This window comes from Lissotriton vulgaris, chromosome 12, assembly GCF_964263255.1.
Source record: "Lissotriton vulgaris chromosome 12, aLisVul1.2, whole genome shotgun sequence".
Lineage (NCBI taxonomy): Eukaryota > Metazoa > Chordata > Amphibia > Caudata > Salamandridae > Lissotriton > Lissotriton vulgaris.
In genome coordinates, this window is record NC_141700.1 from 491,345,961 (window position 1) to 491,360,685 (window position 14,725).

General features: G+C 45.3%; 14 non-coding genes across 14 annotated transcripts; all 14 read left to right on the forward strand.

Moving 5' to 3' along the window:
• The first annotated feature begins 624 nt into the window (after positions 1-624).
• Positions 625-739, forward strand: LOC147676970 (U5 spliceosomal RNA). The gene has a single exon (XR_015302896.1). It is a non-coding gene; the product is annotated as a U5 spliceosomal RNA (small nuclear RNA).
• An 897-nt stretch (positions 740-1,636) lies between these two features.
• On the forward strand, positions 1,637-1,751 carry LOC147676971 (U5 spliceosomal RNA). Its single transcript, XR_015302809.1, has one exon. It is a non-coding gene; the product is annotated as a U5 spliceosomal RNA (small nuclear RNA).
• Positions 1,752-2,648: 897 nt separating this feature from the next.
• On the forward strand, positions 2,649-2,763 carry LOC147676972 (U5 spliceosomal RNA). Its single transcript, XR_015302909.1, has one exon. It is a non-coding gene; the product is annotated as a U5 spliceosomal RNA (small nuclear RNA).
• An 897-nt stretch (positions 2,764-3,660) lies between these two features.
• Positions 3,661-3,775, forward strand: LOC147676973 (U5 spliceosomal RNA). Its single transcript, XR_015302810.1, has one exon. It is a non-coding gene; the product is annotated as a U5 spliceosomal RNA (small nuclear RNA).
• Positions 3,776-4,672: 897 nt separating this feature from the next.
• On the forward strand, positions 4,673-4,787 carry LOC147676974 (U5 spliceosomal RNA). Its single transcript, XR_015302811.1, has one exon. It is a non-coding gene; the product is annotated as a U5 spliceosomal RNA (small nuclear RNA).
• An 897-nt stretch (positions 4,788-5,684) lies between these two features.
• LOC147676975 (U5 spliceosomal RNA) lies at positions 5,685-5,799 on the forward strand. Its single transcript, XR_015303430.1, has one exon. It is a non-coding gene; the product is annotated as a U5 spliceosomal RNA (small nuclear RNA).
• Positions 5,800-6,696: 897 nt separating this feature from the next.
• Positions 6,697-6,811, forward strand: LOC147676976 (U5 spliceosomal RNA). Its single transcript, XR_015302812.1, has one exon. It is a non-coding gene; the product is annotated as a U5 spliceosomal RNA (small nuclear RNA).
• Positions 6,812-7,708: 897 nt separating this feature from the next.
• LOC147676977 (U5 spliceosomal RNA) lies at positions 7,709-7,823 on the forward strand. Its single transcript, XR_015303429.1, has one exon. It is a non-coding gene; the product is annotated as a U5 spliceosomal RNA (small nuclear RNA).
• An 897-nt stretch (positions 7,824-8,720) lies between these two features.
• On the forward strand, positions 8,721-8,835 carry LOC147676978 (U5 spliceosomal RNA). The gene has a single exon (XR_015302997.1). It is a non-coding gene; the product is annotated as a U5 spliceosomal RNA (small nuclear RNA).
• An 897-nt stretch (positions 8,836-9,732) lies between these two features.
• On the forward strand, positions 9,733-9,847 carry LOC147676979 (U5 spliceosomal RNA). The gene has a single exon (XR_015302657.1). It is a non-coding gene; the product is annotated as a U5 spliceosomal RNA (small nuclear RNA).
• An 897-nt stretch (positions 9,848-10,744) lies between these two features.
• On the forward strand, positions 10,745-10,859 carry LOC147676980 (U5 spliceosomal RNA). Its single transcript, XR_015302910.1, has one exon. It is a non-coding gene; the product is annotated as a U5 spliceosomal RNA (small nuclear RNA).
• An 897-nt stretch (positions 10,860-11,756) lies between these two features.
• On the forward strand, positions 11,757-11,871 carry LOC147676981 (U5 spliceosomal RNA). Its single transcript, XR_015302814.1, has one exon. It is a non-coding gene; the product is annotated as a U5 spliceosomal RNA (small nuclear RNA).
• An 897-nt stretch (positions 11,872-12,768) lies between these two features.
• On the forward strand, positions 12,769-12,883 carry LOC147676982 (U5 spliceosomal RNA). The gene has a single exon (XR_015303431.1). It is a non-coding gene; the product is annotated as a U5 spliceosomal RNA (small nuclear RNA).
• An 897-nt stretch (positions 12,884-13,780) lies between these two features.
• On the forward strand, positions 13,781-13,895 carry LOC147676983 (U5 spliceosomal RNA). Its single transcript, XR_015302815.1, has one exon. It is a non-coding gene; the product is annotated as a U5 spliceosomal RNA (small nuclear RNA).
• Positions 13,896-14,725: the final 830 nt, after the last annotated feature.

Sequence of the window (14,725 nt, forward strand, 5' to 3'; positions counted from 1 at the left end):
CCTTTTAAAAGGTGGCACCAAGAGTCATGCTGCGCTTTTCATAGGGCTTGCCCGTTATTTGTGCCTGTTGGGGTGCCCTTAGAGGGTGGCCAATCCTGAGTCAGATTCCTCTCAGGTACACTTGAAGGGGCTCGTTTGTCTTGTTTCATGTGCCTCCAGCCTAGACAGATCTATACTTATATATTCAGCTTTAATGAAAATACGTGTGAAAAAGGGACTTAAAGTGCATGGCTATTTGCATAGAACAGTGGTGGCTCACAGCCTATCGATTGGAGGGATGGTGGGGAAAGCGTAAAATCGTTGGGGACGAAAGTCCTACAGTGCCACTTCAGTGAAAGCCTGATTCATGCTTCCCGTTCCCCTTGCCCAGCAGCCCCGACACCTCCTAATGAGCTGAGGTGTGTACAAAAAGAATTTGCATATTCCCAGGCAGACACTTGGAACTGCCCACCTTTTTGCTTTTCTGTGCTGTGAGCAGAGACTCTGAAGTTTGATCCTGTTTCCCTCACCGGCCTAGTTCTTGCCCTCTTTTTTAGAGGCTGCAAATACCTCTCAGGTCCTCACCCTCGCAATGATAGGGTCTTTGATCTGGTGCCTCTAACCCCCAGAGAGCCATATTCTAACTTACTCTGGTTTCTCTTCAAAATGAAAAAATCTTTCGCCTTTTACTAAAGATTTTCGTGTAGAGGAACATTTACGAGTTTATTCAATTTTTTTAAGCCTTACCACAGGTGAGGCTGTTTATCATTTGTTTAAAAGAAAAGCATTAGAAGTTGGGGAATATTTAGGAGTTGTCTGCTACTGTTATAAGGGAACATGAGCTTGGTGTTTTATTCCTGATCTCTCTGCTTGCTCATTTGCATAGACAGAGTGTAGGAGAGGTGCATCATGGGAAAGAGCTTGGGCAGTGCATGAGATTGCTTTTCCTTGACTATCTTGAAACTGCACGATAGCAGGCAGTGTATTTTCTCTTTTCTCAACATTCCTGCTGCCAGAGGCCAGACGTCACTCTCCTTTTAAAAGGTGGCACCAAGAGTCATGCTGCGCTTTTCATAGGGCTTGCCCGTTATTTGTGCCTGTTGGGGTGCCCTTAGAGGGTGGCCAATCCTGAGTCAGATTCCTCTCAGGTACACTTGAAGGGGCTCGTTTGTCTTGTTTCATGTGCCTCCAGCCTAGACAGATCTATACTTATATATTCAGCTTTAATGAAAATACGTGTGAAAAAGGGACTTAAAGTGCATGGCTATTTGCATAGAACAGTGGTGGCTCACAGCCTATCGATTGGAGGGATGGTGGGGAAAGCGTAAAATCGTTGGGGACGAAAGTCCTACAGTGCCACTTCAGTGAAAGCCTGATTCACGCTTCCCGTTCCCCTTGCCCAGCAGCCCCGACACCTCCTAATGAGCTGAGGTGTGTACAAAAAGAATTTGCATATTCCCAGGCAGACACTTGGAACTGCCCACCTTTTTGCTTTTCTGTGCTTTGAGCAGAGACTCTGAAGTTTGATCCTGTTTCCCTCACCGGCCTAGTTCTTGCCCTCTTTTTTAGAGGCTGCAAATACCTCTCAGGTCCTCACCCTCGCAATGATAGGGTCTTTGATCTGGTGCCTCTAACCCCCAGAGAGCCATATTCTAACTTACTCTGGTTTCTCTTCAAAACGAAAAAATCTTTCGCCTTTTACTAAAGATTTTCGTGTAGAGGAACATTTACGAGTTTATTCAATTTTTTTAAGCCTTACCACAGGTGAGGCTGTTTATCATTTGTTTAAAAGAAAAGCATTAGAAGTTGGGGAATATTTAGGAGTTGTCTGCTACTGTTATAAGGGAACATGAGCTTGGTGTTTTATTCCTGATCTCTCTGCTTGCTCATTTGCATAGACAGAGTGTAGGAGAGGTGCATCATGGGAAAGAGCTTGGGCAGTGCATGAGATTGCTTTTCCTTGACTATCTTGAAACTGCACGATAGCAGGCAGTGTATTTTCTCTTTTCTCAACATTCCTGCTGCCAGAGGCCAGACGTCACTCTCCTTTTAAAAGGTGGCACCAAGAGTCATGCTGCGCTTTTCATAGGGCTTGCCCGTTATTTGTGCCTGTTGGGGTGCCCTTAGAGGGTGGCCAATCCTGAGTCAGATTCCTCTCAGGTACACTTGAAGGGGCTCGTTTGTCTTGTTTTATGTGCCTCCAGCCTAGACAGATCTATACTTATATATTCAGCTTTAATGAAAATACGTGTGAAAAAGGGACTTAAAGTGCATGGCTATTTGCATAGAACAGTGGTGGCTCACAGCCTATCGATTGGAGGGATGGTGGGGAAAGCGTAAAATCGTTGGGGACGAAAGTCCTACAGTGCCACTTCAGTGAAAGCCTGATTCACGCTTCCCGTTCCCCTTGCCCAGCAGCCCCGACACCTCCTAATGAGCTGAGGTGTGTACAAAAAGAATTTGCATATTCCCAGGCAGACACTTGGAACTGCCCACCTTTTTGCTTTTCTGTGCTTTAAGCAGAGACTCTGAAGTTTGATCCTGTTTCCCTCACCGGCCTAGTTCTTGCCCTCTTTTTTAGAGGCTGCAAATACCTCTCAGGTCCTCACCCTCGCAATGATAGGGTCTTTGATCTGGTGCCTCTAACCCCCAGAGAGCCATATTCTAACTTACTCTGGTTTCTCTTCAAAACGAAAAAATCTTACGCCTTTTACTAAAGATTTCCGTGGAGAGGAACATTTACGAGTTTATTCAATTTTTTTAAGCCTTACCACAGGTGAGGCTGTTTATCATTTGTTTAAAAGAAAAGCATTAGAAGTTGGGGAATATTTAGGAGTTGTCTGCTACTGTTATAAGGGAACATGAGCTTGGTGTTTTATTCCTGATCTCTCTGCTTGCTCATTTGCATAGGCAGAGTGTAGGAGAGGTGCATCATGGGAAAGAGCTTGGGCAGTGCATGAGATTGCTTTTCCTTGAATATCTTGAAACTGCACGATAGCAGGCAGTGTATTTTCTCTTTTCTCAACATTCCTGCTGCCAGAGGCCAGACGTCACTCTCCTTTTAAAAGGTGGCACCAAGAGTCATGCTGCGCTTTTCATAGGGCTTGCCCGTTATTTGTGCCTGTTGGGGTGCCCTTAGAGGGTGGCCAATCCTGAGTCAGATTCCTCTCAGGTACACTTGAAGGGGCTCGTTTGTCTTGTTTCATGTGCCTCCAGCCTAGACAGATCTATACTTATATATTCAGCTTTAATGAAAATACGTGTGAAAAAGGGACTTAAAGTGCATGGCTATTTGCATAGAACAGTGGTGGCTCACAGCCTATCGATTGGAGGGATGGTGGGGAAAGCGTAAAATCGTTGGGGACGAAAGTCCTACAGTGCCACTTCAGTGAAAGCCTGATTCACGCTTCCCGTTCCCCTTGCCCAGCAGCCCCGACACCTCCTAATGAGCTGAGGTGTGTACAAAAAGAATTTGCATATTCCCAGGCAGACACTTGGAACTGCCCACCTTTTTGCTTTTCTGTGCTGTGAGCAGAGACTCTGAAGTTTGATCCTGTTTCCCTCACCGGCCTAGTTCTTGCCCTCTTTTTTAGAGGCTGCAAATACCTCTCAGGTCCTCACCCTCGCAATGATAGGGTCTTTGATCTGGTGCCTCTAACCCTCAGAGAGCCATATTCTAACTTACTCTGGTTTCTCTTCAAAACGAAAAAATCTTTCGCCTTTTACTAAAGATTTTCGTGTAGAGGAACATTTACGAGTTTATTCAATTTTTTTAAGCCTTACCACAGGTGAGGCTGTTTATCATTTGTTTAAAAGAAAAGCATTAGAAGTTGGGGAATATTTAGGAGTTGTCTGCTACTGTTATAAGGGAACATGAGCTTGGTGTTTTATTCCTGATCTCTCTGCTTGCTCATTTGCATAGACAGAGTGTAGGAGAGGTGCATCATGGGAAAGAGCTTGGGCAGTGCATGAGATTGCTTTTCCTTGACTATCTTGAAACTGCACGATAGCAGGCAGTGTATTTTCTCTTTTCTCAACATTCCTGCTGCCAGAGGCCAGACGTCACTCTCCTTTTAAAAGGTGGCACCAAGAGTCATGCTGCGCTTTTCATAGGGCTTGCCCGTTATTTGTGCCTGTTGGGGTGCCCTTAGAGGGTGGCCAATCCTGAGTCAGATTCCTCTCAGGTACACTTGAAGGGGCTCGTTTGTCTTGTTTCATGTGCCTCCAGCCTAGACAGATCTATACTTATATATTCAGCTTTAATGAAAATACGTGTGAAAAAGGGACTTAAAGTGCATGGCTATTTGCATAGAACAGTGGTGGCTCACAGCCTATCGATTGGAGGGATGGTGGGGAAAGCGTAAAATCGTTGGGGACGAAAGTCCTACAGTGCCACTTCAGTGAAAGCCTGATTCACGCTTCCCGTTCCCCTTGCCCAGCAGCCCCGACACCTCCTAATGAGCTGAGGTGTGTACAAAAAGAATTTGCATATTCCCAGGCAGACACTTGGAACTGCCCACCTTTTTGCTTTTCTGTGCTTTGAGCAGAGACTCTGAAGTTTGATCCTGTTTCCCTCACCGGCCTAGTTCTTGCCCTCTTTTTTAGAGGCTGCAAATACCTCTCAGGTCCTCACCCTCGCAATGATAGGGTCTTTGATCTGGTGCCTCTAACCCCCAGAGAGCCATATTCTAACTTACTCTGGTTTCTCTTCAAAACGAAAAAATCTTTCGCCTTTTACTAAAGATTTTCGTGTAGAGGAACATTTACGAGTTTATTCAATTTTTTTAAGCCTTACCACAGGTGAGGCTGTTTATCATTTGTTTAAAAGAAAAGCATTAGAAGTTGGGGAATATTTAGGAGTTGTCTGCTACTGTTATAAGGGAACATGAGCTTGGTGTTTTATTCCTGATCTCTCTGCTTGCTCATTTGCATAGACAGAGTGTAGGAGAGGTGCATCATGGGAAAGAGCTTGGGCAGTGCATGAGATTGCTTTTCCTTGACTATCTTGAAACTGCACGATAGCAGGCAGTGTATTTTCTCTTTTCTCAACATTCCTGCTGCCAGAGGCCAGACGTCACTCTCCTTTTAAAAGGTGGCACCAAGAGTCATGCTGCGCTTTTCATAGGGCTTGCCCGTTATTTGTGCCTGTTGGGGTGCCCTTAGAGGGTGGCCAATCCTGAGTCAGATTCCTCTCAGGTACACTTGAAGGGGCTCGTTTGTCTTGTTTTATGTGCCTCCAGCCTAGACAGATCTATACTTATATATTCAGCTTTAATGAAAATACGTGTGAAAAAGGGACTTAAAGTGCATGGCTATTTGCATAGAACAGTGGTGGCTCACAGCCTATCGATTGGAGGGATGGTGGGGAAAGCGTAAAATCGTTGGGGACGAAAGTCCTACAGTGCCACTTCAGTGAAAGCCTGATTCACGCTTCCCGTTCCCCTTGCCCAGCAGCCCCGACACCTCCTAATGAGCTGAGGTGTGTACAAAAAGAATTTGCATATTCCCAGGCAGACACTTGGAACTGCCCACCTTTTTGCTTTTCTGTGCTTTAAGCAGAGACTCTGAAGTTTGATCCTGTTTCCCTCACCGGCCTAGTTCTTGCCCTCTTTTTTAGAGGCTGCAAATACCTCTCAGGTCCTCACCCTCGCAATGATAGGGTCTTTGATCTGGTGCCTCTAACCCCCAGAGAGCCATATTCTAACTTACTCTGGTTTCTCTTCAAAACGAAAAAATCTTTTGCCTTTTACTAAAGATTTCCGTGGAGAGGAACATTTACGAGTTTATTCAATTTTTTTAAGCCTTACCACAGGTGAGGCTGTTTATCATTTGTTTAAAAGAAAAGCATTAGAAGTTGGGGAATATTTAGGAGTTGTCTGCTACTGTTATAAGGGAACATGAGCTTGGTGTTTTATTCCTGATCTCTCTGCTTGCTCATTTGCATAGACAGAGTGTAGGAGAGGTGCATCATGGGAAAGAGCTTGGGCAGTGCATGAGATTGCTTTTCCTTGACTATCTTGAAACTGCACGATAGCAGGCAGTGTATTTTCTCTTTTCTCAACATTCCTGCTGCCAGAGGCCAGACGTCACTCTCCTTTTAAAAGGTGGCACCAAGAGTCATGCTGCGCTTTTCATAGGGCTTGCCCGTTATTTGTGCCTGTTGGGGTGCCCTTAGAGGGTGGCCAATCCTGAGTCTGATTCCTCTCAGGTACACTTGAAGGGGCTCGTTTGTCTTGTTTCATGTGCCTCCAGCCTAGACAGATCTATACTTATATATTCAGCTTTAATGAAAATACGTGTGAAAAAGGGACTTAAAGTGCATGGCTATTTGCATAGAACAGTGGTGGCTCACAGCCTATCGATTGGAGGGATGGTGGGGAAAGCGTAAAATCGTTGGGGACGAAAGTCCTACAGTGCCACTTCAGTGAAAGCCTGATTCACGCTTCCCGTTCCCCTTGCCCAGCAGCCCCGACACCTCCTAATGAGCTGAGGTGTGTACAAAAAGAATTTGCATATTCCCAGGCAGACACTTGGAACTGCCCACCTTTTTGCTTTTCTGTGCTTTGAGCAGAGACTCTGAAGTTTGATCCTGTTTCCCTCACCGGCCTAGTTCTTGCCCTCTTTTTTAGAGGCTGCAAATACCTCTCAGGTCCTCACCCTCGCAATGATAGGGTCTTTGATCTGGTGCCTCTAACCCCCAGAGAACCATATTCTAACTTACTCTGGTTTCTCTTCAAAACGAAAAAATCTTTCGCCTTTTACTAAAGATTTTCGTGTAGAGGAACATTTACGAGTTTATTCAATTTTTTTAAGCCTTACCACAGGTGAGGCTGTTTATCATTTGTTTAAAAGAAAAGCATTAGAAGTTGGGGAATATTTAGGAGTTGTCTGCTACTGTTATAAGGGAACATGAGCTTGGTGTTTTATTCCTGATCTCTCTGCTTGCTCATTTGCATAGACAGAGTGTAGGAGAGGTGCATCATGGGAAAGAGCTTGGGCAGTGCATGAGATTGCTTTTCCTTGACTATCTTGAAACTGCACGATAGCAGGCAGTGTATTTTCTCTTTTCTCAACATTCCTGCTGCCAGAGGCCAGACGTCACTCTCCTTTTAAAAGGTGGCACCAAGAGTCATGCTGCGCTTTTCATAGGGCTTGCCCGTTATTTGTGCCTGTTGGGGTGCCCTTAGAGGGTGGCCAATCCTGAGTCAGATTCCTCTCAGGTACACTTGAAGGGGCTCGTTTGTCTTGTTTCATGTGCCTCCAGCCTAGACAGATCTATACTTATATATTCAGCTTTAATGAAAATACGTGTGAAAAAGGGACTTAAAGTGCATGGCTATTTGCATAGAACAGTGGTGGCTCACAGCCTATCGATTGGAGGGATGGTGGGGAAAGCGTAAAATCGTTGGGGACGAAAGTCCTACAGTGCCACTTCAGTGAAAGCCTGATTCACGCTTCCCGTTCCCCTTGCCCAGCAGCCCCGACACCTCCTAATGAGCTGAGGTGTGTACAAAAAGAATTTGCATATTCCCAGGCAGACACTTGGAACTGCCCACCTTTTTGCTTTTCTGTGCTTTGAGCAGAGACTCTGAAGTTTGATCCTGTTTCCCTCACCGGCCTAGTTCTTGCCCTCTTTTTTAGAGGCTGCAAATACCTCTCAGGTCCTCACCCTCGCAATGATAGGGTCTTTGATCTGGTGCCTCTAACCCCCAGAGAGCCATATTCTAACTTACTCTGGTTTCTCTTCAAAACGAAAAAATCTTTCGCCTTTTACTAAAGATTTCCGTGGAGAGGAACATTTACGAGTTTATTCAATTTTTTTAGGCCTTACCACAGGTGAGGCTGTTTATCATTTGTTTAAAAGAAAAGCATTAGAAGTTGGGGAATATTTAGGAGTTGTCTGCTACTGTTATAAGGGAACATGAGCTTGGTGTTTTATTCCTGATCTCTCTGCTTGCTCATTTGCATAGACAGAGTGTAGGAGAGGTGCATCATGGGAAAGAGCTTGGGCAGTGCATGAGATTGCTTTTCCTTGACTATCTTGAAACTGCACGATAGCAGGCAGTGTATTTTCTCTTTTCTCAACATTCCTGCTGCCAGAGGCCAGACGTCACTCTCCTTTTAAAAGGTGGCACCAAGAGTCATGCTGCGCTTTTCATAGGACTTGCCCGTTATTTGTGCCTGTTGGGGTGCCCTTAGAGGGTGGCCAATCCTGAGTCAGATTCCTCTCAGGTACACTTGAAGGGGCTCGTTTGTCTTGTTTCATGTGCCTCCAGCCTAGACAGATCTATACTTATATATTCAGCTTTAATGAAAATACGTGCGAAAAAGGGACTTAAAGTGCATGGCTATTTGCATAGAACAGTGGTGGCTCACAGCCTATCGATTGGAGGGATGGTGGGGAAAGCGTAAAATCGTTGGGGACGAAAGTCCTACAGTGCCACTTCAGTGAAAGCCTGATTCACGCTTCCCGTTCCCCTTGCCCAGCAGCCCCGACACCTCCTAATGAGCTGAGGTGTGTACAAAAAGAATTTGCATATTCCCAGGCAGACACTTGGAACTGCCCACCTTTTTGCTTTTCTGTGCTTTGAGCAGAGACTCTGAAGTTTGATCCTGTTTCCCTCACCGGCCTAGTTCTTGCCCTCTTTTTTAGAGGCTGCAAATACCTCTCAGGTCCTCACCCTCGCAATGATAGGGTCTTTGATCTGGTGCCTCTAACCCCCAGAGAGCCATATTCTAACTTACTCTGGTTTCTCTTCAAAACGAAAAAATCTTTCGCCTTTTACTAAAGATTTCCGTGGAGAGGAACATTTACGAGTTTATTCAATTTTTTTAAGCCTTACCACAGGTGAGGCTGTTTATCATTTGTTTAAAAGAAAAGCATTAGAAGTTGGGGAATATTTAGGAGTTGTCTGCTACTGTTATAAGGGAACATGAGCTTGGTGTTTTATTCCTGATCTCTTTGCTTGCTCATTTGCATAGACAGAGTGTAGGAGAGGTGCATCATGGGAAAGAGCTTGGGCAGTGCATGAGATTGCTTTTCCTTGACTATCTTGAAACTGCACGATAGCAGGCAGTGTATTTTCTCTTTTCTCAACATTCCTGCTGCCAGAGGCCAGACGTCACTCTCCTTTTAAAAGGTGGCACCAAGAGTCATGCTGCGCTTTTCATAGGACTTGCCCGTTATTTGTGCCTGTTGGGGTGCCCTTAGAGGGTGGCCAATCCTGAGTCAGATTCCTCTCAGGTACACTTGAAGGGGCTCGTTTGTCTTGTTTTATGTGCCTCCAGCCTAGACAGATCTATACTTATATATTCAGCTTTAATGAAAATACGTGTGAAAAAGGGACTTAAAGTGCATGGCTATTTGCATAGAACAGTGGTGGCTCACAGCCTATCGATTGGAGGGATGGTGGGGAAAGCGTAAAATCGTTGGGGACGAAAGTCCTACAGTGCCACTTCAGTGAAAGCCTGATTTACGCTTCCCGTTCCCCTTGCCCAGCAGCCCCGACACCTCCTAATGAGCTGAGGTGTGTACAAAAAGAATTTGCATATTCCCAGGCAGACACTTGGAACTGCCCACCTTTTTGCTTTTCTGTGCTGTGAGCAGAGACTCTGAAGTTTGATCCTGTTTCCCTCACCGGCCTAGTTCTTGCCCTCTTTTTTAGAGGCTGCAAATACCTCTCAGGTCCTCACCCTCGCAATGATAGGGTCTTTGATCTGGTGCCTCTAACCCCCAGAGAGCCATATTCTAACTTACTCTGGTTTCTCTTCAAAACGAAAAAATCTTTCGCCTTTTACTAAAGATTTCCGTGGAGAGGAACATTTATGAGTTTATTCAATTTTTTTAAGCCTTACCACAGGTGAGGCTGTTTATCATTTGTTTAAAAGAAAAGCATTAGAAGTTGGGGAATATTTAGGAGTTGTCTGCTACTGTTATAAGGGAACATGAGCTTGGTGTTTTATTCCTGATCTCTCTGCTTGCTCATTTGCATAGACAGAGTGTAGGAGAGGTGCATCATGGGAAAGAGCTTGGGCAGTGCATGAGATTGCTTTTCCTTGACTATCTTGAAACTGCACGATAGCAGGCAGTGTATTTTCTCTTTTCTCAACATTCCTGCTGCCAGAGGCCAGACGTCACTCTCCTTTTAAAAGGTGGCACCAAGAGTCATGCTGCGCTTTTCATAGGACTTGCCCGTTATTTGTGCCTGTTGGGGTGCCCTTAGAGGGTGGCCAATCCTGAGTCAGATTCCTCTCAGGTACACTTGAAGGGGCTCGTTTGTCTTGTTTCATGTGCCTCCAGCCTAGACAGATCTATACTTATATATTCAGCTTTAATGAAAATACGTGTGAAAAAGGGACTTAAAGTGCATGGCTATTTGCATAGAACAGTGGTGGCTCACAGCCTATCGATTGGAGGGATGGTGGGGAAAGCGTAAAATCGTTGGGGACGAAAGTCCTACAGTGCCACTTCAGTGAAAGCCTGATTCACGCTTCCCGTTCCCCTTGCCCAGCAGCCCCGACACCTCCTAATGAGCTGAGGTGTGTACAAAAAGAATTTGCATATTCCCAGGCAGACACTTGGAACTGCCCACCTTTTTGCTTTTCTGTGCTGTGAGCAGAGACTCTGAAGTTTGATCCTGTTTCCCTCACCGGCCTAGTTCTTGCCCTCTTTTTTAGAGGCTGCAAATACCTCTCAGGTCCTCACCCTCGCAATGATAGGGTCTTTGATCTGGTGCCTCTAACCCCCAGAGAGCCATATTCTAACTTACTCTGGTTTCTCTTCAAAACGAAAAAATCTTACGCCTTTTACTAAAGATTTCCGTGGAGAGGAACATTTACGAGTTTATTCAATTTTTTTAAGCCTTACCACAGGTGAGGCTGTTTATCATTTGTTTAAAAGAAAAGCATTAGAAGTTGGGGAATATTTAGGAGTTGTCTGCTACTGTTATAAGGGAACATGAGCTTGGTGTTTTATTCCTGATCTCTCTGCTTGCTCATTTGCATAGGCAGAGTGTAGGAGAGGTGCATCATGGGAAAGAGCTTGGGCAGTGCATGAGATTGCTTTTCCTTGAATATCTTGAAACTGCACGATAGCAGGCAGTGTATTTTCTCTTTTCTCAACATTCCTGCTGCCAGAGGCCAGACGTCACTCTCCTTTTAAAAGGTGGCACCAAGAGTCATGCTGCGCTTTTCATAGGGCTTGCCCGTTATTTGTGCCTGTTGGGGTGCCCTTAGAGGGTGGCCAATCCTGAGTCAGATTCCTCTCAGGTACACTTGAAGGGGCTCGTTTGTCTTGTTTCATGTGCCTCCAGCCTAGACAGATCTATACTTATATATTCAGCTTTAATGAAAATACGTGTGAAAAAGGGACTTAAAGTGCATGGCTATTTGCATAGAACAGTGGTGGCTCACAGCCTATCGATTGGAGGGATGGTGGGGAAAGCGTAAAATCGTTGGGGACGAAAGTCCTACAGTGCCACTTCAGTGAAAGCCTGATTCACGCTTCCCGTTCCCCTTGCCCAGCAGCCCCGACACCTCCTAATGAGCTGAGGTGTGTACAAAAAGAATTTGCATATTCCCAGGCAGACACTTGGAACTGCCCACCTTTTTGCTTTTCTGTGCTGTGAGCAGAGACTCTGAAGTTTGATCCTGTTTCCCTCACCGGCCTAGTTCTTGCCCTCTTTTTTAGAGGCTGCAAATACCTCTCAGGTCCTCACCCTCGCAATGATAGGGTCTTTGATCTGGTGCCTCTAACCCCCAGAGAGCCATATTCTAACTTACTCTGGTTTCTCTTCAAAACGAAAAAATCTTTCGCCTTTTACTAAAGATTTTCGTGTAGAGGAACATTTACGAGTTTATTCAATTTTTTTAAGCCTTACCACAGGTGAGGCTGTTTATCATTTGTTTAAAAGAAAAGCATTAGAAGTTGGGGAATATTTAGGAGTTGTCTGCTACTGTTATAAGGGAACATGAGCTTGGTGTTTTATTCCTGATCTCTCTGCTTGCTCATTTGCATAGACAGAGTGTAGGAGAGGTGCATCATGGGAAAGAGCTTGGGCAGTGCATGAGATTGCTTTTCCTTGACTATCTTGAAACTGCACGATAGCAGGCAGTGTATTTTCTCTTTTCTCAACATTCCTGCTGCCAGAGGCCAGACGTCACTCTCCTTTTAAAAGGTGGCACCAAGAGTCATGCTGCGCTTTTCATAGGGCTTGCCCGTTATTTGTGCCTGTTGGGGTGCCCTTAGAGGGTGGCCAATCCTGAGTCAGATTCCTCTCAGGTACACTTGAAGGGGCTCGTTTGTCTTGTTTTATGTGCCTCCAGCCTAGACAGATCTATACTTATATATTCAGCTTTAATGAAAATACGTGTGAAAAAGGGACTTAAAGTGCATGGCTATTTGCATAGAACAGTGGTGGCTCACAGCCTATCGATTGGAGGGATGGTGGGGAAAGCGTAAAATCGTTGGGGACGAAAGTCCTACAGTGCCACTTCAGTGAAAGCCTGATTCACGCTTCCCGTTCCCCTTGCCCAGCAGCCCCGACACCTCCTAATGAGCTGAGGTGTGTACAAAAAGAATTTGCATATTCCCAGGCAGACACTTGGAACTGCCCACCTTTTTGCTTTTCTGTGCTTTAAGCAGAGACTCTGAAGTTTGATCCTGTTTCCCTCACCGGCCTAGTTCTTGCCCTCTTTTTTAGAGGCTGCAAATACCTCTCAGGTCCTCACCCTCGCAATGATAGGGTCTTTGATCTGGTGCCTCTAACCCCCAGAGAGCCATATTCTAACTTACTCTGGTTTCTCTTCAAAACGAAAAAATCTTTTGCCTTTTACTAAAGATTTCCGTGGAGAGGAACATTTACGAGTTTATTCAATTTTTTTAAGCCTTACCACAGGTGAGGCTGTTTATCATTTGTTTAAAAGAAAAGCATTAGAAGTTGGGGAATATTTAGGAGTTGTCTGCTACTGTTATAAGGGAACATGAGCTTGGTGTTTTATTCCTGATCTCTCTGCTTGCTCATTTGCATAGACAGAGTGTAGGAGAGGTGCATCATGGGAAAGAGCTTGGGCAGTGCATGAGATTGCTTTTCCTTGACTATCTTGAAACTGCACGATAGCAGGCAGTGTATTTTCTCTTTTCTCAACATTCCTGCTGCCAGAGGCCAGACGTCACTCTCCTTTTAAAAGGTGGCACCAAGAGTCATGCTGCGCTTTTCATAGGGCTTGCCCGTTATTTGTGCCTGTTGGGGTGCCCTTAGAGGGTGGCCAATCCTGAGTCAGATTCCTCTCAGGTACACTTGAAGGGGCTCGTTTGTCTTGTTTCATGTGCCTCCAGCCTAGACAGATCTATACTTATATATTCAGCTTTAATGAAAATACGTGTGAAAAAGGGACTTAAAGTGCATGGCTATTTGCATAGAACAGTGGTGGCTCACAGCCTATCGATTGGAGGGATGGTGGGGAAAGCGTAAAATCGTTGGGGACGAAAGTCCTACAGTGCCACTTCAGTGAAAGCCTGATTCACGCTTCCCGTTCCCCTTGCCCAGCAGCCCCGACACCTCCTAATGAGCTGAGGTGTGTACAAAAAGAATTTGCATATTCCCAGGCAGACACTTGGAACTGCCCACCTTTTTGCTTTTCTGTGCTTTGAGCAGAGACTCTGAAGTTTGATCCTGTTTCCCTCACCGGCCTAGTTCTTGCCCTCTTTTTTAGAGGCTGCAAATACCTCTCAGGTCCTCACCCTCGCAATGATAGGGTCTTTGATCTGGTGCCTCTAACCCCCAGAGAGCCATATTCTAACTTACTCTGGTTTCTCTTCAAAACGAAAAAATCTTTCGCCTTTTACTAAAGATTTTCGTGTAGAGGAACATTTACGAGTTTATTCAATTTTTTTAAGCCTTACCACAGGTGAGGCTGTTTATCATTTGTTTAAAAGAAAAGCATTAGAAGTTGGGGAATATTTAGGAGTTGTCTGCTACTGTTATAAGGGAACATGAGCTTGGTGTTTTATTCCTGATCTCTCTGCTTGCTCATTTGCATAGACAGAGTGTAGGAGAGGTGCATCATGGGAAAGAGCTTGGGCAGTGCATGAGATTGCTTTTCCTTGACTATCTTGAAACTGCACGATAGCAGGCAGTGTATTTTCTCTTTTCTCAACATTCCTGCTGCCAGAGGCCAGACGTCACTCTCCTTTTAAAAGGTGGCACCAAGAGTCATGCTGCGCTTTTCATAGGGCTTGCCCGTTATTTGTGCCTGTTGGGGTGCCCTTAGAGGGTGGCCAATCCTGAGTCAGATTCCTCTCAGGTACACTTGAAGGGGCTCGTTTGTCTTGTTTCATGTGCCTCCAGCCTAGACAGATCTATACTTATATATTCAGCTTTAATGAAAATACGTGTGAAAAAGGGACTTAAAGTGCATGGCTATTTGCATAGAACAGTGGTGGCTCACAGCCTATCGATTGGAGGGATGGTGGGGAAAGCGTAAAATCGTTGGGGACGAAAGTCCTACAGTGCCACTTCAGTGAAAGCCTGATTCACGCTTCCCGTTCCCCTTGCCCAGCAGCCCCGACACCTCCTAATGAGCTGAGGTGTGTACAAAAAGAATTTGCATATTCCCAGGCAGACACTTGGAACTGCCCACCTTTTTGCTTTTCTGTGCTTTGAGCAGAGACTCTGAAGTTTGATCCTGTTTCCCTCACCGGCCTAGTTCTTGCCCTCTTTTTTAGAGGCTGCAAATACCTCTCAGG